Raw genomic sequence first — 27,290 nt, 5'->3', positions numbered from 1 at the left:
AAGCCAGTTTTTATGAAAATAAAAGATATAGAATAAAAGAATGGAAGTGAATTGGCTGAGATAATTATTAGTATAAATTTATTTTCTATTAGCAAAGTCCTTTGAATGTATACGATGCAGTTAAATTATGTCCTTCGTTACACTATGCTTCAGTTATTTTTAGAATCTTTGTAGTTACGAGAGTGAATTTGTAGTATAAATAAATGTCTTTGAATATGATTAGGATTAACCTTGTGTTTTGTTTCCTACTCCCAAGAAAATGAATTATTTTCAAGTGTTAACAGTTTACAATTGAATCTTCAGTATCATAAGAAATTTTGAACAAATATAGTAGTATTGATATCTTTTTTGGGGGGGTGGGGGAGTCTGGTAGTGGGGCCTGAACTCTGGGCCTGGGCGCTTTTCCTCAGCTCTTCAGTTCAAGGCTAGTGGTCTTCCACTTGAGCCACAGCACCACTTGCGTTTTTTTTTCTTTTTGCTTATGTGGTGCTGCGGAATCGAACCCAGGGCTTCATGCATGCAAGGCAAGCGCTCTACCACTGAGCCACCTTCCCAGCCCTTAATGTCTTTTTAAACCAATTGTATTCACAAGTTGGAGAGGCTTTAATTCATGCTTAGGCCTTCTTGTCTATGATTTTTTATCCCCTCATTCCTAACATTAATAATAGGTCAGACTGCATTTTTGGGTACATGAAAGGCAAATTATTTATCTGGGGTCAAAGGTGATTTTTATATCAGTGTTGCTTTAATAGCATTTTAAAGTAGTACCTTTGTCTCAAAATGTTGGGTATAAAAAACTATTAAAATACTTCTAATGGTAAACAACTTACTTGAGCTACAATGTGGAAATGATTGGTCCAGAAGACCTGCAGTCTGTTTCCATCAGGAATTGGGGAGGTCATTCTTTCAGTAAGACAGTGTTAAACAAAGTTAGGCTCCCCAGGCAGTGCAGTGTTGAGTGAAGGGATAGAATATGATTTCTGCTATTTTGACCTAGAAATCAAGAATGTTATATTTTAGCAGTTCCTTTCACCAGGGAGGTATACATTGATTCTGAACTTCAAGTTTTCATATTACAGTTCCCTATTTTCTAACAAAGATAAAATGTAATATTATGAGTGTACACAAAAATTCTAGGAATTTTTCCTAGAATTTTAGTCATAAAATAGAATGAGGTTAATTGATACAGTCGGGGATGGACCTCAGGCTAACACTTACATGTGTGCAATGTTGTACTAGTAATTACAACTCTGAAGACTTCAATATCATCATCAGAGAATTAAAAATGTAAGTAGTTCCACTTTATGGAATTATTCTGAGGATTAAATTAGATACCATAGGTAAAGTACTTGGAAAAATAATCAATTAGCATTTGGCACATTCTACCTGTTATTTTATCATGTGGTGAATTCTAACATTTTTACTGTGATTTTTGTTGTGTCTCTTTCTGATGTGCAATGTGATGTATTGATATTCATTGCATTGATCATTTTTCTGTCACTATGAGGAAAATACCTGCAAAGAAAATTTCTGAGGAGGAAACTATTATATTGACTCATGGTTTAAGAGAACACAGTTTAAGATCAGATGTCTCCATTCTTTTTAATTATATTTTCATTATGTTAACTAGTTGTACAAGGGAATTTCCATTAAATAAATCATGATTTAAGTGTAATGGATCTTTATATAACCTTTCCCTATACTTTTTTCTTTTTTATTTCTTTTTTATTTTATTTTATTTTTTTGTGAACATACTGTACAGAGGAGTTACAATTACATGGGCAAGATAAGGAGTACATTTCTTATCAAGCATTGCAGCCTCCTCCTTTGTTTACCTTTCACATCCGTTCCCAGCCTCCCCCCGCCCCCTCATCCAATACTCCCCCCCACCAAAGTTGATTGAAATTAATAGCAATTATCCATTTTGTTAAAGTAGAGATGGTTTTCCCAAACTGATTCTCACAATTCATCTTCCATTCAACAAGTAGTAACGTGTAAAAATTCCCTTTGTTTTGCTCCTTATTAAATTTGTTTCCATTTTATTTTATAATGAAGGATGATTTCATAAATCTACTGTAGATGCAAAAATATTTCAATGTATTTCTAACTGTATGCATTGATCTATGTATACACATATATTACACAGGTTACAATGATAATTTATAACTTCTGTAACTATACAATTTACTGAATTATTAAAAACGTCAACGGCTCATGCCTGGAATCCTGGTTACTCAGGAGGCTAAGATCATGGTTTGAAGCCATCCTGGGCAGGAAAGTCCATGAGCCTCTTATCTCAAAACAACCAACAGAAAATCAGAATTGGAACTGTGGCTCAAAGTATTAGAGAAGTATCCTTGAGAGAAAAAGCTCAAGGACATCACCCAGGCTCTTAGTTCAAGAACTACAATCTACCCAAAAATTCTAATTTACACCTCTGTAAGTAGAGTATTTCCATCACCCAAATGTACATCCATGCTCATTTGCAAGGTAACTCTGTTTTGTCTCAAGTACCACAAAATATTATCACTAAAGTAGATTGGAACATGGGTTCATTCTATCTCTCTAATGGATTTTTCTCCACTCAAATACTCAAGTATTACAATTGTTCTAATTATTTAAATCATAGCTTTTTTTTACCCCTAATACTAGAGTTTGATTGAGTGTTTTGTGCCCCTTAAATGGATGTTCTTACCACTTTGTCATGCCCCCAGCCCTAAGTTATCCTGATTATTTTTCAGCTAGAAACTTGCTTCCTACTTGTGTATGAACTTGGTCTCAGTGCACTTCATGTTATTCTTCCTGGAATTTAGAATAACAGGTGCATGGCATTGTGTACAGAACTTTCTGTTCAGTCTGGGCTTTAGCCACTATCCTCCCAACTGCACTCCCATGTAGTCACGAATTTCATAAGCTTGTCATAGCTGATTTTTTTAAATCTTTAATTTCCTGCAGGTTCTTGAGTACTGAATTAATTTTTGTTTTCTTGGGTTGTTTTGTTTCATTTGAATCTATGTGTTGAGTTGTTCCTCACTTTTCCTTTTGTTTCTTTCCCTCAAGTTCTTACTTAAAGTGCTAAGAAACCAATGCTTCTTTTTCAAGATAGTCAGGGTGAACATTATTTATTCCAAAGCAATTTCAGTATCTATGAATGGTATACACATGCTAAGCGCAGACTTTGGCATACACAGAGAGATCATGAAATATATGAAGAAAATAAAACTACAGATGAATGCCAGGAGGAGAATAAGCTATTATTAATTGTTTGACAGAGGTTTCTGTTCTAGTAAAAGAAATATATTGCTTGATGCAGAATTTCAAAAAACCATATTGCTAGGAGGAACCTAAACAATCAACTAATACTATAGACTTGAGAGTGATGAATTGACTTCCTGAATAATTTACTTTTGGGACAAATAAAAGCAGGCTTCCAAAAAGAGAGTAGATTTTAGAGAAACATGATGAATTTTATGTAAATAGGTCCTTAGCTGATTTTGTTAATTTGTGAACTAATACAGGGAAATAAAGTACAGCAAGGTAAAAAAATAAATAACTTCACATTGAAATATTCATTTGTGTTTGTATATGTATGCATGCATGTACAAGTACGCACACGAACATGTGCATATGCTCATGCTTGCATTCATCATTCTTGAGGCTTGATAGTCCCTGGGAACTATTTCTCACCTTTTGTGCCCAAGGATAGTGGTCTACTACTTCAGCCACTGCTACAATTCTGTTGTGTGTTTTTTTTTTAGATAATCGCTTGTATTTTCATGATTGAACAGTGGTCTTCAGATCTCAGACTCCCGAGTAGGTAGCTAAGCTTATTCAGCCTCTGAGTAGCTAGTTAAAATTCTACCTATCCTCTGTGCTTCACTGCTCTTTTATTCTTTTCCTGAGGTATTCACAAGCCTAAGTCATACATATATATGTTTACTTGCTTTAAAAATATTCTTACTGCTTGGCACCAGGGTATCACATGTATATTCTTAACTACTTAGGTGGCTTGAGGACAGAACCCAGGCCAAAATTTAGTGGACTTATTTCTCAATCTATAGCTGGGTGAATTGGATCATTTCCATCATCCTGCGCTATCTAGAAACTAAGATTGGAAGGACTGAGGATCCAGGCCAGGCAAAGTAGCAAGCTAGAAAAGTTGGTGTGCAACTCTGATGCCATTGATGATGGGAAGGCTAAAAGGACAGATCAGGTGCATGTTCTTGTGGAAAGGGAACTACTATCCTAAAATTAACCACAGATATGATGCCGGCCTGCAAGAACAATATACCCCAAGTTGAAATCCCCACATTTTCCACAACCAAAATAAGTATATACATTAACATCCAAAATCTTAATAAATCTGTTCTTTGTTCTAATATCAGCTTTGATTATTATATGATGTGACAGAATAATTTCTTCATTAAACTTATGATAATTTTAAAAGACCTAGAAAATTCTTTTCACTTATTAAGTGCAAATGAATGGCAAATTGCCTCATTTCTTACATATTTGACTACCACTATAAATTCATCATATGATTATTATTAATGGTAATATATTCTGATTTATTACTTTACTTTGTAACAGTTTTTAAACTTTTTGCTTTTCTGCTGAAGTTGAAGCGTTTAAATAGTATCATCAAAGTATATTTCTTGGATATTTAGGAAATTTTTTACAATGTTTTTCACCAATGGCTTCTAAGAATTCTTAATTGGTATATTATTTGGTTTATTTTTAATTTCAAATTAATTTTATTGTAATGGTAATGTACTCAGTGGTTACAGTTACATAAATGAGGTAATGAGTACATTTCTTCGGGAAGGAACATTGTTATATATTTCAACGATATTTTTTTACACTCAAAACAAGAACTATTGATGCTTTTGCTGTTGCCATTGATCAATGGGTACTTTTGCTGTTTTTGTTCATTTTTTATTATAAAATTGATATACAGAGAATTTACACTTAATTAATTCAACTAAAGAGTATACTTCATTTTCTTTACTTTTTTTGGGGGGGGCGGGGTCCGGTTGTGGGGCCTGAAGTCTGGGCCTGGGCCCTGTCCCTCAGCTCTTCAGCTCAAGGCTAGCGCTTGAGCCACTTGAGCCACATCACCACTTCCGGCTTTTTTCTTTTTTCTTTTGTGGTGCTGAGGAATCGAACCCAGGGCCTCATGCTTGCAAGGCAAGGGCTCTACAACTGAGCTACCTTCCCAGCCCCTACTTCATTTTATTTTCTAAATTTCAAATTTTGAGCTTAAATATTTCTTTTTCTTTCTTTAGAGTAATTCTTTTTTCAAAGTTTAGGATCAGTTAATTTAATTTTGCATGATTTTTACCCATGTAAATTATTCAGACACATATATTTTGCTTTTATAATATTTAACATGTGGCTATTTAAAAATTAATTTCTTAATTTTACATGGTTAGTGAATCTAAATACATTTATTTTCTTATAGTATAAAAATATTTGTGCAGGTAACAAATACTTACAGTATTTTCAAGAAGCACATACTTTACTAAGAAAGGCTTCATTACTTGGTCACTTTTTGGAAGTACGTTTACTTTGAATTAAAAAAAAAAAGCTTTGAGCTAGGCATGGTGATTTGTGACATCCATTTTCCAGCTATGGTGGGATGTGTAAATAGAGTTTGTAATTTGGGAGAGACTGGTAAACTATGAGGCCTTAGAATAAAAATATTCAGAGTGAAATAATTATGGATATAACCATCCCTAGCGTTATATACAGCACCTCGCTATCATATTCTAAATCTTGAGTTAAAACACCAGTAATATCAATCATTTGTTAAAATAAAAGGACACATGTTTCAAATGTTTATTGTTTAAAACTTATTTGCAAAAGTTCTCATGTCTTCTATTAATTCTCAATTTACTTAATCTATTAAAATCCAAGTATATTGCGACTATTTTCTTTCTACCAAACTTTTAAATACTACGAGCAATATTATTATTTCATATATTAACATACTTTTACTGTTTGTGATAATTTCCTCCGTTTAATATGATAATATCAATATTGCAAATATGTGTAGGTGGTGTGTGTGTGTGTGTGTTTATGTGGTTTTTGTGTGTTTGTGTGTGTGCTTTCTGTGTACTTTGTAATGCTTGGGAGTTCACACCGTTGCTTCACATATGCAAAGCCAATGGTTTACCACTGAGCTATACTGTCTAGTTATAATCCAAATAGTGTTTTAAACCATGACTTTCATTCCTAGTATGCTTTTTCAAAATTATATATAATAACATGTCATCCATATTCTATCCACGCTAGCAATTTTTATTGTAATTTAGAATATTTCCACTTCCAAACTGTTGTGTGTGTTATTGATAAAGGTTTAACTTTGCTTCTTTTCTCTCTTCATTCCTTCTCCCTTTAGAGTTTAACTATTCTCTCTTATTTCTTTGAAAATTATCATATTCCTATTACAACATGTATATACAATGCTTTAATTTCTATTTTAATTTTTCCCATTTCCACTGATTTTAGTACAAGCTATTAGATGGATTGAAAAGAAACTTGTCTCAGGACACTTTATTTTTCTCCTTCTCTACTCTGAAGTCTTTCTGGTTTTTGAAACACAATAGCAATCACATATAGCTCCTACGTGGTCCATCATTTTTTCTCCTCTCACTTTCCTCTGTTGTACAGCTCAAGTTGTTATCATTCAGCTTTGTTATGCTACAGTGTTATCTAAATCTTAACTAATTCCTGAGTTAATTTTAGTTGTTTCAAGTATACTCTGAAGACATTTTTCTATATATAATATCTGGGATCTTGTGTTTTTTGAAGGTACAAAATATGAGTGACTATCAAACATCTAGATATCTCTGTAGAATATTGGTCCACCTGCTCAATAAACTCCTATGTAAATTCAAGGAATACAGGTCAGTCAGAACAATCTTGTAAAATGGTGTAGCTTCACCCTGCATACTAGCTTTGAATCTTTTTATCATGTTTAGTAGTGGAGGCAACATAGTTCTACTACAACAGCAGACACATAGAAGAATGTAACAGATATGTTAAAAATAAATTCTCAGTTGTATGGTCAATAGATTTTGAAAACTATCCTATGACTTTATGAAATAAAAATAGAATCTTAAATGGGTATATTGGCACTATTGTCTTTCGGGATTTACAGAATGATCTTAGACTACTACCTCAATCCTTTTTTTTTTGTTTCTTTTTTTTTTTTTTTTGTCACTCATGGGGCTGGAACTCTGGGATCAGGAGCTGTCTTTGTGCTCTTCAGCTCAATGTGAGCACCCTACTACTTGAGCCACTGCACCACTTCTGGATTTCTATTGGTTTATTCAGATAAGAGTCTCATGGACTTTCCTGCCCAGGCTGGCTTTAAACCGTGGTCCTTAGATCTCAGACTCCTGCCTAGCTAGGATTACAGGAGTAACCTACAGGTGGCTGGCCTACCTCAATCCTTATACAAAAATTTATAATAAAAAAAGATTATCAAACTAAATGTGAGATGTAAAAACCTATAAGAGATAAACGTAAAAATTCATGACATTGTATCAATAAAGGTTTCTAATGGAAATCATTAGTGGCTAAAGAAAGGCAAGAATATACTGGATTATATCAAGTGATAGTATTTCATAATTCAAAGGACACTGTACTCATAATTCAAAGGACACTATAACCGAAGTGAAACATATCCAACAGATAGAGGGAACATATTTGTTAATGCTACAATGTGAATGCTACAATGATTCCGAATCTTAAGTATTATTCTTCCATTCTTGTTTTTACAAATTTGCATGATTAGCTACCATGATTTAGAGCTAGTAGAAGAAAGGGAGTGGCCTCATCCTTCATGTTCCATTTAGGAGTAATGCTTTCTCTATGTCCCTCCCATAGGTCTAAATACTGGCCTTGGCTTTATTGTTTCAAAGTTGTCTTATTTGCAGAGTCTTCTACAGTGTATTGAACCATTATACTTAAACATAGAACTTCTCTTTCTCCTATTCCTATTGTTTATCCTTCTGTTAATTTATGTACACTTGGGTAATAATGCACAACACCAACACTGACAAAAAAATGTTTCTGAGAACCTACTTCCCACTTAAAATTGGTCTTAATTTACAGAGCATTTAGGAAATTTGAACTTAATGTACTCCAGGATAATTTTTTTTCATGTTTTTTTTAATTGTGAAAATGGTAGACAGAGGGATTAGAGTTACATAAGTAAGTTAGTGAGTATATTATCTAACGAACATTGTTACCTTCTCTTTTGTTTTTCCCTGCCATCCCTTTTCTCCCCACCGCCCCAACTCTCACCTTTCATTCCCAACTAGTAAAGTTCATTTTCAACATAGTGTCTTGTTCATCTCATTGTAACAATGGGTCATACTGTGTACTTCTTTCAGCATTTTATTTCCCTTCCCCTCCCCACATTAGAAATTTGTATATGCAAGTTGGAGCTCACAGACCTCAAATACAGTGGAAACGGGTTATACCATGGAGGAAGAAAATAGAAGAGAAACAAAAAATCACATAATATATGGTAGATTGGCAGTTAGGGTGGCTTTGCTAGGGCATGTTAGCTTGGTGAGGAGAGGAAGAAGTCTCGAGTCCCACCCAAACCGATAATGAAAAATGAGACAACCAATGGCTAAAGAATTTCAAGAACAAAGGCAGGGACTTATAGGTAACCTCTAGGGGCAGTGAGGGCAGCAAGGCTGGGCCTGTGGTTGTCATGCCTCTCTCGATGCCTTTGGAAGTGAGGGCCAGCTCTGCTGTGGGCTAGCCCTGGCTCTTGCCTTGAAGCAGGCACCAGGCAGGAATTGTCAGCACAGCTTCAGCCTGCCCCAAGGAGGTGGCCTGTTGTGGGTGCTGTAGCCTGGGCAGCTGCTAGGATGCTATACTCAGCAGGGCAGAGGAAGCATGGCTGGTAGGCTCCGCTCCAGCCCAGCCAAGCTCAGGGCCACTTTGGAAGTTCCAGCTCTGGATCAGGACCAGGAACTGCTCCCCAGACAAGTAGGGCCTCTGGGGACCTGTGCAGTGGCCACTACGTGTGGGTTGTGAACCTCCTTAGAATGACCGAGGAGTTTCAATGGAGAGGTGCATTTGCTTCTGTGCCTCTCACATCTTCTGGATTCCTGCTCTCCTCCTGCCTCCTGCCATGTGCAACTAAAGGAGTCAATTTCTCCAAGCCACTGAGAGGCCATCCCGGAGATGTTCACAGGGCTTTCCAGGCTGCTTCACCATGCATGCAGGGCTCACAGGGTGCCACCCTCCAGGCAAAGTTTACCACCATTTCAGCTTGGCTACCACTGCCTAGAGGATCACAAACTGCTTTCTTACACATAAATCCAGGGGTACACAAGGCTGTCCTGCAGTCTAAGGCATCCTTTCCTTCCTCCTGCTCAGGTGTGGAGCAACTGTGGAGCCAACTGCAACATCATGATTGATTATCTAAAAAGAAGAGGAAAAAAGCTTCATTTTTCCAGATACAGCTGCCCCTGGGGTTCTCTGTGTACACTAGCCTTGTGCTTAGATAAGGATCCCCAAAGACCACCATGGATCCAGTTCTCATGTGACCACATTAGAGTCATTTATTGCAAGGTCGAGCCTGGACTCACAACTGTCACCATTGCAGTGGGTCAGAGTTGAGATCCCGACCCTTCTGTTAACTGGGTAATCATATAAAAATCTTATGGGCTAGCGAGTGCAGGCTAAGCAAAAAGAAATAATTTGTGGAGGAGAAGGGGAAAAAAAACAAATCGTTTAAATAAGGATACAGGTGGACCCATTGCAACAATGAGATGTACAAGTTCTTATGGAGAAAAACGAACTTTACAACTTTGGTGAGGGGAAGTGGGGAGCAGGATTCGATGGGGGGGCGGGGGGGACAATGGGAAGGGATGGGAGGGGGAAACAAAGGAGGAGGTTACAATGCTTGATAAGAAATGTACTCATTATCTTGCCCATGTAACTGTAGCTCCTCTGTACAGTATTTTCACAATAAAAAAGTGAAAAAAAAAACATTAAAAAATTAAAAATAATCTGTAGCTTTAGGTACTTCCTGTCATCCGCTGATGGCTGTTGCTAGGGGAATTATAGGCAGAACTTTATTGTGACATTTCACGGTTTTTCCAGGAACCTGAGTTCTAACTTTCAGTAAATGTCTACTTACAATGGGTACTTTCAGTAAAGGCCCTCACAGTGGATAGTTTCAGAGTATTCGGTGTCTAAGTCCAGAATGCCTGTCCTTTGGCAAAGATTTCTCACTAGGTGTGTGTGTGTGTGTGTGTGTGTGTGTGTGTGTGTGTGTGTGTGTGTTTGTGTGTGTGTGTGCCTGTGTGTCTGTGTGTGTCTGTGTGTGTGTCTGTGTGTGTTGTGTGAGAGAGTAAGACACAGCTGAGGTTTGCGGTAAAATTCTCCTTCCCTTCAGCATTGAGCTTTGATATCTATTGTTTGTCCCACCTCCCCAATTTTGAGTTCTAATGTTGTCCTTCTAAATACTTTTATCCTTTCATCTTCTTGATATTCAGTTTCCTAAGGTATGCTTGTGAACTTCAACATTTGCTTCATGAAGGGGATGCCTTTCTTCGATCTTTTATGAAGCTCTTTGCTCTCTTTAAATGCAGTTTATACTTTGTTAGTGGTTTTACTTAGGCCAGACTGTGGTGGCCCAGGCTCTGACTGTTAATTCTGAGATTAGTTTAGGCCAATATGAGATACTATACTTTCAGTATATCAATGAAAGAAGTTCAGCATCTTTATTGAAACAATTTCCTGGCTGTAAATACAAACAAAACATCCAGTGATATAAATGTACAATCTGTTGTTTTTAGTTAATTGTGCACCACTGTAATGAAAAAAAATCATTTTACTAACTGAAATGAGTATTTGTAATGGGAAAAAATCAAATGTTATAAATCTTAAAAATTGATCAAATACCAAAGAAAAAGAAAGACACTACTCAGGAATGAAGTATAAATGTAAGTATTTAATAAATAAATGAAATTTTTGAGATTCATATCCACATAGCAAATACGAAGGAAAATAAAGAGGAAAGTCACTGAGATCCTATCTTACACACCAGAATAGCTACCACCACTCAAATAAATAAACTGCTGGAGAGGTAAATAAATCAGGAACTATATTTGGTTTTGTGGCATTGTAAACTAGTGCAACCCATAGGGATATCTTAATGGAAGTTTACACAATACCAAAAAGACAGATATGTTGATGACGTTTACTGCAATTGGATACATATTGAAAGAATATAAATCAACATGAACATACATGTTCATGGCAGCAATATTCTATAGCAACCAAGCTGTGTAATCAACCTAGATGCACCAGAAAGAGGGAATGAAGAAAATGTGCTATTCATAGCTATAAACATGTTCTGGTATATGAGAAGTGAATGTTTCTACTGTATCATTGCTAAATATTTTGAATATATACCTAATCCTACTTTCACTAAGTTTTGTGGCATTGTGTTTTTGCTTTAATGAGGAACATCCATATTGATTTTCAGACCAATTACAATAGGTTGAGATTTCCTATAATATGTAGATATTAGATCAAAATTTAAATATATCAATGAACACATAGAGGACCATCATATATAGTTTATAATTTGAAGCAATTTTAAGAAGGCAACTGTTGGGGGAAAAGACGATGTTAGAAGCTTAAAAAATACACAGACATGGAAAAATACCAAAAAAATGTGCAACTAATTACTGGTAATAGTAAAATATTTTTCTCAAGTATTAACAATGAAACTATTAAAATAATACTTAATAACATCAAATAAATATGCCATAGAAGAAAATGTACCATAGATATAAGTTTCCCCATAATTTGTTTTCCTTTATAGCAAATGGATTAGAAGATGATAACACATTCAAGTGTCATTGATTGCATGCAGCAAAGGAAAGTAACAGAGAAGTAGAGAGTAAGAACAACCTGGGGTATGGATAAAGATACTCAGTAGAACTTTGTAAGGAAAGAATGTGCTCTGTTTTCCTGATCAAAATAGAGCTAGGACAGCTAACTTTTGACAGAACACTTGTAATGTAGAGTAGTGGAATTAGTAATTTCGGTAGTAATTTATTACATTAATTCCCTAATCTTATGATGTGATTCCCTAATGATCTGAGTGATCTTAGATTTTCTTTTTTGGGGGGAGGGGTGTCCGGTCCTGGGGCCTGAACTCTAGCCTGGGCACTGTCCCTCAGCTTTTCAGCTCAAAGCTAGCGCTCTACCACTTGAGCCACAGCGCCACTTCCAGCTTTTTTCTTTTTGCTTATGTGGTGCTGAGGAATCGAACCCAGGGCCTCAGGCATGCAAGGCAAGCTCTATACCACTGAGCAACCTTCCCAGCCCCTTGATTCTAGATTTTCTGAGCCCTATTTTTCACCCAAAATCTCTAAATTCCTCACCCTGCCAATGGTTCTTCTGCTTCTCTCATTTCTCCTTGTTTCTGAACTAAACTCCTGTAATCTTTTGGTTTATGAGAAAGAGCTAGAGAAATATGAGGATGGCTTGGAGTCTGAGCTAACATCCACTCCAGCTTGGAGGATCTGGTAAAGGACTTTCACCTGGGTCTCAGAATCAGATATTAATTGACCTCTTTGGAAATGGAGAAACTCACTCACTCAGACAGAATCTGTCATTCCTTGACATTCTTTGAAGAGATTCGATACTAGGGCACAATGAAGAGAATGAGCTTTCCCATTGTCAGAAGGAACAGGTTGAAAACTAAAAGTGGCCTCAGGTCCCAAAGGGCCAGTCAGAAGCCAAGAGATCACACTTTCCTCCTCATCAGGGACCTTCTAGTAGGAATAGAGTCTGAGCAAAGTCTGACATAAACTGAGACTGGGCCTAAGGTGGAAACAAAAGGATGACCCTCTCTTTGATTACAAGGGAGTTATGTAGTGAGACATGACAACTTCCTTCATATAAGAAAATTAATGTTATCTCATTGCCATTTTGCAGGAAGTCAGTTTCCCCAAAGCAGAAGTTGTTAAATGTTGTGACTGCCTGTTTGCTCTGTAGGCTGTTGTCTCTCTCACCCCTTCTCATGTCAGGAATGCATTGCTTCTTTCAGGCACTCAACTACCTGTACTGACTCCTAGGCAGGAATACTGTAGGCTGTTCTTTGGCTAACCTCTTGCATTTAAAGTAGATTAGGCCCAGGCTCTGCTCATGCCAAGAGGTAGATGCAAGAGGTGAATATAATCTCAGATTTGTACAGAACCACGATCATACTGAAAAAAATTAAATGAAATTAATAGTTGAGTAATTTAGGGTTTATAGCCACAAAATTTAGGTAATTATTAGTAATACATCTAGAATCATGGATTAGGAAGAGAACTGTGAAGTAGGTTCAGAATACAATGAAAAGACACACAATAGCCATAACAGGAGATAAGAGTATGAAGGAACTATTGGCATATGTCCATTTATTATCTTAGGAGTGACCTTGGATAGGAGGCTTTTAGAATAATATCTAAAAGAGAGGGAATTGCTGGGCGCTGGTGGCTCACAACTGTAATCCTAGCTACCCGGGAGGCTGAGATCTGAGTATTATGATTCAAAGCAATCCCAGGCAGAAAAAGCCAGAAGTGGTGCTGTGGTTTAAGTGGTAGAGCACGAGCCTTGAGCTCAGGGACAATGCCTAGGGTTCGATTCTTCAATGCCACATAAGCCAAAAAAAGCCAGAAGTGCTGTTATGGCTTTAGTGGTAGGGAACTAGCCTTGAATTGAAGAGGTGACAGAGAGTACTCAGGCCTAGAGTTCAGGCTCCTTGTCTGGTCTAAATAAAAACAAAAAAATAAAACAAAAAAACTTATAAACTTATCTTTTCTCATAATTGAAGAGAGGCTGTTTTTACAGAAATTCTCCTTATCTAGCTCAAGGTCATCAAAACTTCAATAGAACTTTCCTGTTGAGATGTAATGCACCTAACTCTACTGAACCTAATCATGGCTGGGAAAGTGTGGACATAGATACTTTTGTTGTATTTTTCCTTATTAATATATAATACTCAGTTATTATATATAATATATATTATAATATAGAATATATTATACATTGTAAAATATATTAAATAGATTATAACATGTATTATGTATTAACAGACTTCCTCATTTTAGATGTAGGAACAGGCAACATATTAAAAGAAAAATGTTCTAATCTCCGAGTTATTTCTCTACCAGAGAACAATACCAGGTTTCATTCTTTTTTTTTTTTAATTTAATTTTATTTTATTTGTGAACATACGGTACAGAGGGGTTACAATTGCATGGGCAGGATAATGCGTACATTTCTTACCAAGCACTGCAGCATCCTCCTTTGTTTACCCTTCACATCACTTCCCAGCCTCCCCCCTCCCCGCCAATTCCCAGCCTTCTGCTTCCCCCCCTCCTCCCCTCCTGCACCAACCTTGTAAAGCTCATTTTGGACATGACAACTTGTACTTCTCATTGTTGCAACAGGTCCACCTGCATGCTTAAACAACTGGTTTTTCCCCATCTCCTCCACAAGTTATACTGACATCAAATATAGCAAAGAGATAATCTTATAAATGCATTAGAAACACATGCATAAAAGAAAAAAAACATTAAAATACACATCTAAGTGTTCATTTTCCTGACATCACATTATCTGACCTTTTCTGCTTGACTCATACATATACTAGATATTACAAATAAGGGAAACCATGGGACCAATGTTTCTTTGGGCCTGGCTTACTTCACTTAATATAATGTTTTCCAATTTTTTCCATTTCCTAACAAATGGTGCAATGTCATTCTTTCTGACGGAGGCATAGAATTCCATTGTGTATATATACCACATTTTCTTGATCCATTCATCTACTGAGGGGCATCTGGGTTGGTTCCATATCATAGCTATGTTAAATAAAGCTGCAATAAACATATTTGTGCTGGTAGCTTTAGTGTGGTCTTCTTTGTAAACATTTCGGTAAATGCCCAAAAGTGGGATTGCTGGGTCATAGGGGAGTTCTACGTGAAGTCTTTTGAGGAACCTCCATCCTGCTTTCCAAAGTGGTTGAACAAGTTTACATTCCCACCAACAATGAAGTAAAGTTCCTTTCTGTCCACATACCCTCCAGCATCTGTTGTTGTTAGAGTTCTTGATTTTTGCCTTTCTAACTGGAGTGAGGTGATATCTCAATGTTGTTTTGATTTGCATTTCTTTTATGGCTAGCAATGTTGAACATTTCTTCATGTGTCTATTGCCCATCCTTCTTTCTTCTTCAGAGAAGTTTCTCTTCAAGTCTTTCTCCCACTTATTTATTGGGCAGTTGTTTCTTTGAGGATTTGTTGTTGGGGGTTTAATATTTTGAATTCCAAGTATATTTTAGATATGAGACCCTTGTCCGTTGTATGGCTAGTAAAGATCTTCTCCCAATCCGTGGGTTTTCTATTGATCTTTCTAGCTATGACATTTGCCCTGCAGAAGCTCTGCAAGTTTATGCAATCCCATTTGTCCAACCTTTCTTTGATTTGTTGTGTTTCCGGGTCTCTCTTCAGAAAATTTCGGCCTGAGCCAAGGAGACCTAGGGTTTCTCCTATTCCATCCTGTAATGTTTTCAGAGTGTCTGCTTTGACTTCAAGGTCTTTGATCCATTTGGAGTTGATTCTGGTGCAGGGTGATATATAAGGATCTAGCTTAAGTTTTCTACATGTAGTTAACCAATTTTGCCAGCACCATTTACTGAAGAGGTTGTCTTTCTTCCATTCTATTGTTTTAGCTCCCTTATCGAAGATTAGATTGCTGTAGGTCTGTAGGTTCATTTCTGGGTTTTCAATTCTATTCCATTGGTCCTGAGGTCTGTTCTTATGCCAATACCAAGCTGTTTTGATTACTATGGCTTTATAGTAGAGTTTGAAATTTGGTATTGATATTCCTCCAGCAGTGTTTTTCCGTTGAGGAGCGTTTTGGCTATTCGGGGTCTTTTATTTTTCCATATGAATTTTTGGATTGCCTCTTCTATTTCCTTGAAGAATGAGGGTGGAATTTTGATAGGTCACACGTTGAATTTGTAGATACCCTTGGGAAGAATTGCCATTTTCACAATGTTAATCTTTCCAATCCAGGGGCATGGGAGATTTTGCCATTTTTTAAGTTCTGTGTTGATTTCCTTTTTTAAGATTTTAAAGTTTTCATCATAGAGGTCCTTCACTTCTTTAGTTAAGTTAATTGCTAGATATTTTATTTTTTGTGGGGCTATTATGAATGTGGATGTTTTCCTAATTTCAGCCACACTTTTCTCATTGTTGGCATACAGAAAAGCCATTGATTTTGGGGGGTTAATTTTATAACCTGCTACTTTGCCAAAGTTTTGAATCAGCTTGAATAATTTGGGAGTGGAGTCTATGGGATTCTTAAATACAAGATAATGTCATCTGCAAAGAGTGAGAGTTTTATTTCTTCTTTCCCTATTTGGATCCCCTTTATGTCTGCATCTTGTCTTATTGCTGTAGCTAGATATTCTAATATTAGATTGAAGAGAAGTGGAGAGAGTGGGCATCCTTGTCTTGTTCCTGAGTTAAGAGGAAATGGCTTTAATTTTTCACCATTGAGTATAATGCTGGCTGTAGGTTTGTCATATAGAGCCTTTATTGTGTTGAGTAATGTTCCAGGGATTCCTAATTTTTCCAAAACCTTCATCATAAAGGTGTGTTGGATCTTGTCGAATGCTTTTTCTGCATCTATTGAAATAACCATGTGGTTCTTATTCTTGCTCCTGTTGATGTGATGAATAATATTAATTGATTTGCGTATATTGAACCTGCTTTGTATCCCTGAAATGAATCCTGTTTGATCATGGTGTATGATTTTTTGGATGAATTGTTGAAGTCGATTGGACAAAATTTTGTTGAGAAGTTTTGCATCAATGTTCATCAAAGAAATGGGTCTATAGTTCTCTTTTTTTGATGATTCCCTGCCTGGTTTTAGGATGAGTGTTATGATGGCTTCATAGAATGTGTTCGGTATTGAGCTTTCTCTTTGAATTTCATTGAAGAGTTGGAGGAGTATTGGTGTGAGCTCTGCTTTGAAGGCCTTGTAAAATTCCACTATAAAAACATCTGGTCCTGGACTTTTCTTAGCTGGGAGGTCTCTTATTGCTGTTTCTATTTCAATGCTTGATATGGGCCTGTTGAGCTGGTATAACTCATCTTGGTTTAGTTTTGGCATGTCAATATTTGCTAGGAAAAGTTCCATTTCTGTAAAGTTCCCATACTTATTAACATAAAGTTTTGAGAAGTATTCCCTTATAATGTTCTAAAACTTGGTTGTTTCCGTGGTGATGTTTCCATTCTCATCTCTGAGTTTAATAATTTGAGTGTGTTCTCTCCTTTTTCTGATAAGATTTGCTAAGGATCTGTCAATTTTATTAATTTTTTCGAAGAACGAACTCTTTGTTGATTGTTTCTATAGTTTTTTTGGATTCTAATTCATTTAATTCTGATTTAATTTTGATTATTTCTTTCTGTCTACTGGATTGAGGTTTATCTTGCTGCTCTTGTTCAAGGAGGTTTAGTTGTGTCATTAAATTGCTAGTTTCAGATCTATCCAATTTGTTGATGTAGGAGCTCAGAGGTATAAACTTACCTCTGAGTACTGCCTTTGCTATGTCCCAGAGGAGCTGGTAATTTGTGTGTTCATTTTTGTTGAAAAGCATAAACATTTGAATTTCCTTTCTAATCTCTTCCAAGACCCACTCTTGATTCAGCAAGGTGTTGTTCAGCCTCTATGTTATACCGGACTTTCTTTGGTGGCTTTTGGTGTTGAGTTCTAATTTTATTCCCTTGTGGTCAGAGAGAATGCAAGGTATAACTTCAATGTTTCTGAATTTAGACAAGATTGGTTTGTGGCCTAAATTGTGGTGTATTTTGGAAAACGTTCCATGTGCTGCTGAGAAAAATGTGTATTCTGATGCTGCTGGGTGAAATGTTCGGTAGATGTCTGTTAAGTCTATTTGATCTATGCAGCTGTTTAGATCTGCGGTTTCTCTGTTGAGTTTTTGCCGAGTTGATCTATCTAGTGGGGAGAATGGTGTGTTAAAATCCCCAACAATTAATGTCTTTGGATCTATATGGGATTTGAGGGAAACTAGTGTTTCTTTGATAAATTTGGGTGCTCCATTGTTTGGCGAATAGATATTTAGAATTGTAATATCCTCCTGAAGGAGAGATCCTTTAATTAGTATGTAGTGACCTTCTTTATCTCTTCTCACGAATTTTAATTTGAAGTCTATTTTATCTGATATTAGGATTGCAACTCCCGCCTGTTAATGGGGGCCGTTTGCTTGGTAGATTTTGTTTCAGCCTTTAACTTTGAAAATGTGTTTGTTTTTACGGGCAAGATGTGACTCCTGCAGGCAGCAGATAGAAGGGTCTTGTTTTTTAATCCAACTAGACAGTCTATGTCGCTTAATTGGAGAGTTCAGTCCGTTAACGTTAAGAGATAGGACTGAGAGCTATTTGGGAGTGTCTGCCATGTTATCCACCTTCTTGGGGGCTGCGAAAACTGGGTTCTTCCTATGGTTCTTGGATTCTCAGTTTGGGTGCAGTTTCTTGGCCTTTGTTGCGGTCTTGTTGGTTTTCTATGTGTAGGACATCTTTAAGAATCTTTTGTAGGGCTGGTTTGGTGGAGATGTATTGTTTCAATTTTTCTTTGCTATGTAAGGCTCTTATTTGGCCTTCAGTTATGAAGGAGAGTTTAGCTGGGTACAGTATTCTTGGTTGATAGTTGTTTGTTTTTAGGGCATGGCATATGTCATTCCAGGCTCTTCTTGCTTTGATTGTCTCTGCTGAGAAATCTGAGGTGATTCTAATTGGTTTCCCTTTATAGGTGATTACCCTTTTCTCCTTGACAGCTTTAAGGATCTTTTCCTTGGTCTGAGTTGACCCTGTGTGGATTATAATGTGACTGTGTGATGTCCTATTCTGGTCTGGTCTATTTGGGGTTCTAAAAACTTCTTGTATCTGAATAGGCCTATATTTTTGTATGTTTGGGAAGTTTTCTGCTAGGATCCTGTTAAATAAATTTCCTAGACAATTAACTTCTGTTTCTAGGTGCTCCTCTACACACATTATCCTTAGATTAGGCCTTCTGATGGTGTCTTCCAGGTGTTGGATAGATCTATATTTCTTGGACTTGTCTTGGATGGTTGTATTTTCTTTCTCTATAATATCTAGGCTGTCTTCAATCCCTGAGATTCGATCTTCTGCATGGTCTAACCTGCTGTCAAGACTCTCTACTTTGTTTTTTATCTCTTTTCCTTCTAATTGGTCAGCTTTGATGGCTTCAAGTTCTTTGTTGAAGCTCTGTTTTAGGTCTTGTAGGAATTTCATTACTTCCTTAATTTGGTGTTCAGTGTTTGTTCTCAAATCACTTAGTTGATTGGTTATGGTTTCTTTGGACTCCCATTCCTTCTCTTGGGTTCCATTCAGCATTCCCTTTGTGGTCTCCCTGACTTCCTTCAGCTCTTTGTTAATGGATTCCATGAATGTCTTTAGTGATATTTGTGTATTCTCTACCTGGTCTCTCAATTCCTGAATTACTCTTTGATTAGCTTCCTCCCGTCTGTGGGATTCCTGCAGTTCTCTTTCTTCCCATTCGGGGGATTCCTGCAGTTCTCTTTGAGTGTTCTCAGCCTGCTCACGCCATTCCTCCCTTTCTCTTTGAGTATTCTCAAGTTGTTTACGCAAATCCTGTATCAGTTATTGAGTAGCTTCCTCACGCTTATGATATTCCTGTATAAACTTTTGGGATGCCTCCTCTCTCTCCCTTTTCACGCTCATACAAGGTCCTTTGTAAGTTGTCAAAATTCTCATTTATCATGTTTGCCACCAGTGTTTGTGGCGCTATTTTTGAACTCTCCTCTGGGTTGTTCATTATCTGTTCTGACCCCTGATTATCAAGATTGGGAATTGAGATACCGGGATTTGCCATTTTTCTTGTTTTTCTGGCTTACTCTGCCCATTTGAGATGAAAATAGCACCAGTTTTGTTCTAGAACACTATCTTAAGGCAACCATCAACCAACGTTTGCATTTATACAGTCAATAGTCTACAGATACATTCTAGTTCAACAGATACATCTATTCAACATCAAACAACTATATGTTAATGGGTTTCAAACTGCAGAGAAGAATTTGGAAAACCAAAAATTTTTAGGGTTAGGGAGAGATGTGGGTAAAAAATAGGAATAGATTGGTGTGGGGAGGCACAGGGAGAGTTAAATATGTCCTAATTTCAATGCAGGAAATAGGTTGGGTAGGATGGAAGTAGAGAGAGAGAGAAAAGGAAGAAAGTGAAAGGGAAATGAAAAGAGACCTGAAAAAAATAGAAACGTAAAAATTAATATTATTATGGAGATTAAAATACCATCTATTTAGAGAGGAATGTGAGTATATTAATAGAAGGGTAGGGACATAGAGGAGAAGTGCAAAACTTAAGAAAATGCTTAAAATATTATAGAGGTATAAAGAGGTAGAACTGCTATTAAGGAATTTAAGTCTCAGAGGTTTTGAATTGAGTAATAAATTTGTGGATTAAGTGTGTACACAATGGGGGATAGGGTGTAATAGTCAACTATGGGTTTATCTGAGGATGTGCAGGAAAATAGTTAAGTCACATACAGAAGATCAAAAGAGAGGAAAAGGTGAAAAGGATTAGAAAGGGAGAGAAAAAGATCAGAAGTTCAGTAGAGCTAGCCAAACAAACAAAAAGATAGTTAAGAAAGAAAGAAAAAGAGAAAGAAGACAAGAAAAGAAAGGAAAACGCACATTCATGTATTCCTAAAATAAAAATTATAAGAGGAAAAAAAAGTTACCCGAAAACAATTATTTTTTCAAAAAAAGGCAAAAATTAAAGATTAATAAAATTTTTAGAAAAGGAAAAAAAATTATATATATAAAAGGTACCAAAAAAAAGAAAAAAAAGAGAAAAAAAAAGAAAAGAAAAGAAGAGGAAGAGAAGAAAAAAAAAGTTCTTTGATTTTTTTTTTGATTTTTTCGGAGGGGTGGGAAGAATCCTGTATCTCCCCTTTGTCTGTAAACAGCCTCTTGTTTGAGTCTCTGGTCAGCTTGAAGTCATGTGGCTTGACTGGTTTCTTAAGTCAGTTTGTTCGAACAGGCAGAAAAATGCTCTGCTTTACCCAAGATTTTGAGATCCCCCTCCCCGATTAGTTTAATGGAAGGGTGATCTGCTTTGAGAATCACAAAAGAGGGGGATGCAGTGGTAAGGCTAGGTTCTGGGTAGAGTTGAGGTCTTTCAACAATCAGTAGCTTTTTCCTGGGGATATTTTGTGAAAAAAAAAAAAAAAACTAACAGAGCCCAGCCTGGAGCCGTTCTCAGGGTTTCTGTTTTTCAATTGATTGTTGAGGCTGCTAGAGGGAGAGGCAGCCTCTGGCTCTGGTTAGCCAGTGAGGAATGCCACTCCAATGGCTGGTGCCTGAGCTGGGTGACTTTTCCCTGGATGGAGCCGAGTCTGGCAGGTCACTTCGCCGCCGTTAAGTTCTTGTGATCTGCTAAATGACTCGTTTTATTCCAAGGCCTGGGTTGGAGCTGGCAGCTCCTCCGAGCTTTGTCGGTATCCAAGATGGAGATCTCCGGTGCTGGGGGGGGAGGGGTGGCCTTCCCTCCTCCGCTCCCTGAGAAGGAGTGAGGATGTCGGGCTTCTACTCACGTCGAGTCTTGGATCCTGGGTCGTCTCTGGTCTGGGAACTGCAGGATGAAGTTGTCCACTCCTTGTCATTTCTTGCTGGTCTTGAGTAGAATCCGCTCGCCTGCTGTGTCTGGCTCCTTAGTCCCCGACTCTCTGTGTGAGCGCTCAGTTATGGCCCCAGCTGTGCCGCGACCCTGCCGCCGCGCCGCCGCGGTGGCTGGCAGGCGCTCAGATGTGTCTTTTTGCCTTGGCTTCCCCCCTCTTGTCTAACTCTCTGTCCTGTGATGGCACACTTGGTGTGATTCTCTGGCTTAAGACTGTTCACTGGAACTCTAAAACTGCTTTCTATGCTAGAGCTTCTTCAGATTCCAGCTTCTCCTCTGCCATCTTCCCCCCAGGTTTCATTCTTATTACCCAAAGAGCAACATAGGAAAGCTATGCCCATGGATGTGGTTCTCTGGATTTTGGAAATTGTGATCATATGTATATATATATATATATATATATATATATATATATATATATATATATATATATATATATAAATGAATAATATTGAATATATAAAACTATAACAACAGATAAATAAGTGAATAACTATGTGCACACACTCCCAGTCACTTTCATGTATAAGACTTTTTTTCTTTGCTCTTATTCACCTACATAGAGAGTACATGAGTTGCCCTTGAATTGTCCTGGAAGTTCTTTATTGGGATACTGTAACTTCACATCTTTTGTTCCCTAAGTAGTCAGATGCTATGTATTCAATAACAAAACTGTTACAAGCAAAAGTATCCACCCTGACACACAGAGGAACTTGGATTTCAGAAATGCCACAAATAAGCGGGAGGTACAGCAGTACTTTTCAAAATTGAATAGACTACATATTTATTAGAAAGCTTGTAAGAAAAAAACTTCAGCATAGGATGATACACTTGAAGAAAACTACAGTTTAAATTACATATAGCCGGGGGCTACAATAGACAATAAATAAGAATTAAAAAAAATAAATTACATATGACATCAAATTACAAAGTTCCAGGACATTTCCCTACTCTTGAAAACTAGAGTAATACATATTAAAAATAAATAAATGAAAAGACAAATGTTTTATACCAAATTTCAAAACATACTAGATGTTATACAAAGGAAATGCAATAAGCATGCATTTTACAGTCTAGTAAAATCATATGGCATGAAGAATCTGATTACCTGATTCATAAAAGTCAATACAATGCAGTTAAACCTTCCGTTATCTCACGTGGTAACTTAGCAGAATACTTTCAATCTATGGTGTCTATTTTGCATGTTATCCAGCCCTATCCATCCCACAATGGCAGAAGGCTTTTCCTGAGAAAGTCCAGAGACCCGTCTACTGTGAGTGCTCAATGTAAACCTGTTCCAATTCTCTTTTATTTGGGCATGTGATAGACTGACTATCTGTTAACTTGCCAAAGGCACAATTTGGACAGGTTTCCAGTAGTGATATTTTAGCTCTCAGAAAAAAAGGGAAATTGAAGTCAGAGGGAAAATCTACCAGATCTCTGAAAGATTTCTATCATTGTGCTAAACCTGTAGCTTTCTACTGACAGTTGAACAAACTGCAGTAATTGCCACTCCAACGACATGTCCAAAAATTGGCTTTCCAAATATTGACCTATTTTCACTTTGGTAAATCAAGACACACTATTGTGGCTCCGTTTTACTTAAACTATCAACTATGGTTGGCCCAAAGGATAGTTGAACTTACGAATTTCTTAAATTTTAGGTCATCACACAATCACTTCATAGCCCTTAAACATTAAAAATACCTACCCATATAAGTCTGCATTACATACTTATTATTGTTTTTCTTCATTTGTCATGTTTTACATATTTGGGTATCCCTGGGCTTAGCTCTGTAATATTCCTTCTCATGTTTTTTTTTTACCACTGAGTACAGTAATTATTTCTGTAGTTTTTCTCCATCTCTGTTTACTTTAATTCAAGTCCTTAATAGCATCCTGTCTACTGACAACTCCTAACAACTGATTTTAACAAACTCAAAATATCCCAAAGTGAGCTTTGATCTCTATCTACAAACCAATCCCTCATTACTATTTGATTAAGTGATAACTCTTCCAGCTGTCTTCTCAAAATACCTTGGAATCATTTCAGACTTACATACTTTTTCACACCTCATGTTTAATCTATGACCAGGTTCGACAAATTAACTCACTGTATATTTTAGGAAGCATATATATGTGTATACACACACACACACACACACACACACACACACACACACACACACAAACACACACACACACACACACACACACACACACACACACACACACACATATATATATATATATATGTTATATGAGTGCTAGTACTATGACTAAAATTTGCGGCCTAGGTTCTTTTATTTTTATTTTGTTTGGGGGGGGTCCGGTCGTGGGGCCTGAACTCTGGGCATGGGTGCTGTCCCTCAGCTCTTCAGCTCCAGGATAGTGCTCTACCACTTGAGCCACAGCACCACTTTCAACTTTGTTCTTTTTGCTTATGTGGTGCTGAGGAATTGATCCCAGGACCTCATGCATTCAAGGCAAGCGCTCTATCACTGAGCCACCTTCCCAGCCCCTTACTTTTCTTTTTGGTTCAGTCTTTATTTGGTATAAAGATCACCTACAATGTCATTACCCACACCCTTTTAATTTAAAAATGTGTATATTCTGTAGCAATGTTATTGCCATTATAACCATAATTAGGAAGATATTGTGGGTTCATCTGCTCCATACATCTTGAAAGGTAATGAATGTGAAACCTACAGAATATCCTCAGATATGCCTGGTGGAAACCTGGATTTGAATTATGGTTCTGCAGCTGATCCGTATTTGGTACTTGGGAAATTTGTTTGGCCTTGTTGCCTACTTCTGTTTTTAATAAAATAGTTAATTCATTTCCTAACTGGAAGAACTATCTTGAGCACGAAAATTACCCTAATGCAGGTGCAGTGCTTGGAATGGTGACTGCACACTGTGTAGTAGGTCCCAAAGAAGTCAGCTTCCATCAACATTGTCAGAGAATCCTTCCTGAAGGCCTTAAGAAATATATACCCAACTGCTGTTAATATCTGTGAAAACTTATCTTTACAAAAAAAGGTCTTGTCTTCATATGAAACAAAGTAATGTTGGGGCTGTCCTGTGGCTTTTAGTCTGAAGGAGTTTTGCCTAAATTTTATTCTTACACGATTAGTAGTAGCAGTAGCATTCTTTAGTGCTACCCTTCATTTTTCTAGTTCTGTGTTCCATTTGGAATACTATTGTAACAATTTATAATCTTTGTTATTAGAATAAATAAACTAAAACTGCTGAAGTTTTAAATAAAGAGACAATTTTAGGTGTGCATTACATTTTATGTGCTTAATACTTTCCTGAAATTATTCCTTTTAGGTTATATATCCCTAACAAACTATTTTTTAACATTTCTTATATGATTTATAGATTTATTTTATGATTCTTATATGATTTCTTAGAGATCCATAAATAAAACATCTCAGAACAGGAAAAAAGTAGGTAAGAAGTTATAAAAATACTATTATGGTGTCTTAATGGCTAAGTGTAAAGAACATGTAACAAAACAGTTGGAAGATTCATTTGTTCTTTTTTCTATTCTCTCACCCTTCATTGTAGAAACTTTCTCACTATGAAGTGCCAAGTTGTCTGGACATTTCAAGACTCATCTCAGTGACAGAAGTGATGGGATTAGGACATGTGCTCCTATGACTGGCTTTTAGGAAGTTCACAATAAAGCAATACCAGTACATATAAAGAAACTTTTGTGAGTGATGTGCATTGACTTCCTCAATTGCCAAAATTAAATTCATATGTCAAAACATCAAATTACTTACATTATAATATATGCAGTTCAACTGGCATTACTAACACTTCCATAAATCAAATGCAAACTAAAAGCTCTATATCAAAAACCAACATCTAAGGCAGTGTTGGAAATACAAGAAGAAACACAATAAATCTTATAGAGTGAGATCTTTAACACTGGCAATGAGCAATGATATCTGAATTTTTCACCAAGCTTGGAAAGTTCAGGTGTCCACTAATGATGTGATTAGAGTTTCGGAGTTGACCTTGGTATTAAGATTAGAGGTAAAATTCAAAGACAGCTAAGGTTGCTGCAGTATTGTAGCTCTATACAATGTGACCCTCCCTGATAATGGTAAAGCACAGAGTAGAAGCTAAGTCAGTAAAATGTATAGGAAGGATTTTCCACTGAGAATAATTGCAGGGGGTGATCATCACTCTTCCATTGAAAATGTACAGCCCATCATTCTACTTTAAACTCTAGAATATTTCTGATCTGAAGACAATTATAACACACCGATGTGCTGTGAGTGCTGACCAGTTTAGGTGTGTATTACTATAATATATGTAAAATCTTTAGAGGTATGGAGTGACCTGTGTTGTTAAGTTTCATGGAAAAATGTTCACAATTATGCAATTCACACTCATCTAAGTCTGAATCAGGCAACTGAGATAAGACATTTGGGTCATCACTCCAGTGACCAGGTTTGTGACCTATGAAATAAATAACATTATTTCACAATGTATATGTGTTTCTGAAAATTTATGCAATACCAAATACCAAATGTACAAAAGGGACAATTGTCCATCTCTTATATATATCCGAAGTAAAGGTACACCAGAATTATACTTTCTTGTTAGAGGATCACAGAATGACTGCTGATTTTAGGTTTCTTTCCAGGTGCTCCTATACATTTGTGAATCTTCTCTGAGGAAGTGTTTTCCATAGTTTGTTTTGAGGTGTTCCGAATATCAGTACTGTCACTAACCACAGCCATGAAACAGCAAAGATGATGGGATACCTGGCCAAAGAACTGAGAAATCACAGGAAATGATAGGAAAGAAGATACCAGAGGACCCAAAGCCTCATTGCCAGCTTCTGGATCCCCAAATCCTGTTTTAAATGCTTTATATTCATTCTACTACAGGGGTGGGGTAATGAGTGGCTACAGGTATGTCCGCAAACTGAGGCATCAATCTAGTTGGTGGTTACAATTATTAACTGAGGTATTGTTTGTATACATAGTGATAATTGAATCCCTTATTATTAAGGAGCAGAAGGGAGCAATAATCATTACAACCATAGCACAGACATCCATCTTGTTTCCAAAGTCTTAAACTTTTAGTGTCCAACAGCTCTAACTTAAATACTTTTGAGGTAATAACCCATACCCCTGTCTTCCCTTAACTGTTTGACCTTTCCAGAGCACAGCTCTCAGCCTTTTGATTACTGTTTGAGATGGCTTCCCAATATATCCCTTTCCAGGTATAACAGTTTGACTCTAGAATCCCTCACAAGTACTATTACAGATGGGTTATTTTGAAAGGGATATTTTTTTCTAGGGTAGGTTCACTTTTTTAAATTTTATTTTATTTAAAGGTACTGTACAGAGTGGTTACAGTTACATGAGTAAGGTACATTCCTTGATGTATATTGTTACCCACTCCATTGTTGTTCTCCTATCCTTTCCCACCTCAACCATACCCCCCACCCCAAAGTTGTAAAGT

The 27,290-nt window shown here is 36.8% G+C and overlaps 1 long non-coding RNA gene across 1 annotated transcript in view; it reads left to right on the top strand.

Moving 5' to 3' along the window:
• LOC138807635 (uncharacterized) overlaps positions 1 to 25,516 on the top strand; it is a 47,733-nt gene extending 22,217 nt beyond the window's left edge. Inside the window, exon 2 of the long non-coding RNA XR_011366221.1 lies at positions 25,374 to 25,516. This is a non-coding gene — a long non-coding RNA (uncharacterized lncRNA). The remainder of the gene's footprint in view (positions 1 to 25,373) is intronic.
• Positions 25,517 to 27,290: the final 1,774 nt, after the last annotated feature.

The sequence above is a fragment of the Dipodomys merriami genome, unplaced genomic scaffold, assembly GCF_024711535.1.
Source record: "Dipodomys merriami isolate MVZ:Mamm:240054 unplaced genomic scaffold, mDipMer1.0.p SCAF_424, whole genome shotgun sequence".
In the NCBI taxonomy this organism is placed as follows: Eukaryota; Metazoa; Chordata; class Mammalia; order Rodentia; family Heteromyidae; genus Dipodomys; species Dipodomys merriami.
This window is presented reverse-complemented; position numbering and strand designations above follow the sequence as displayed.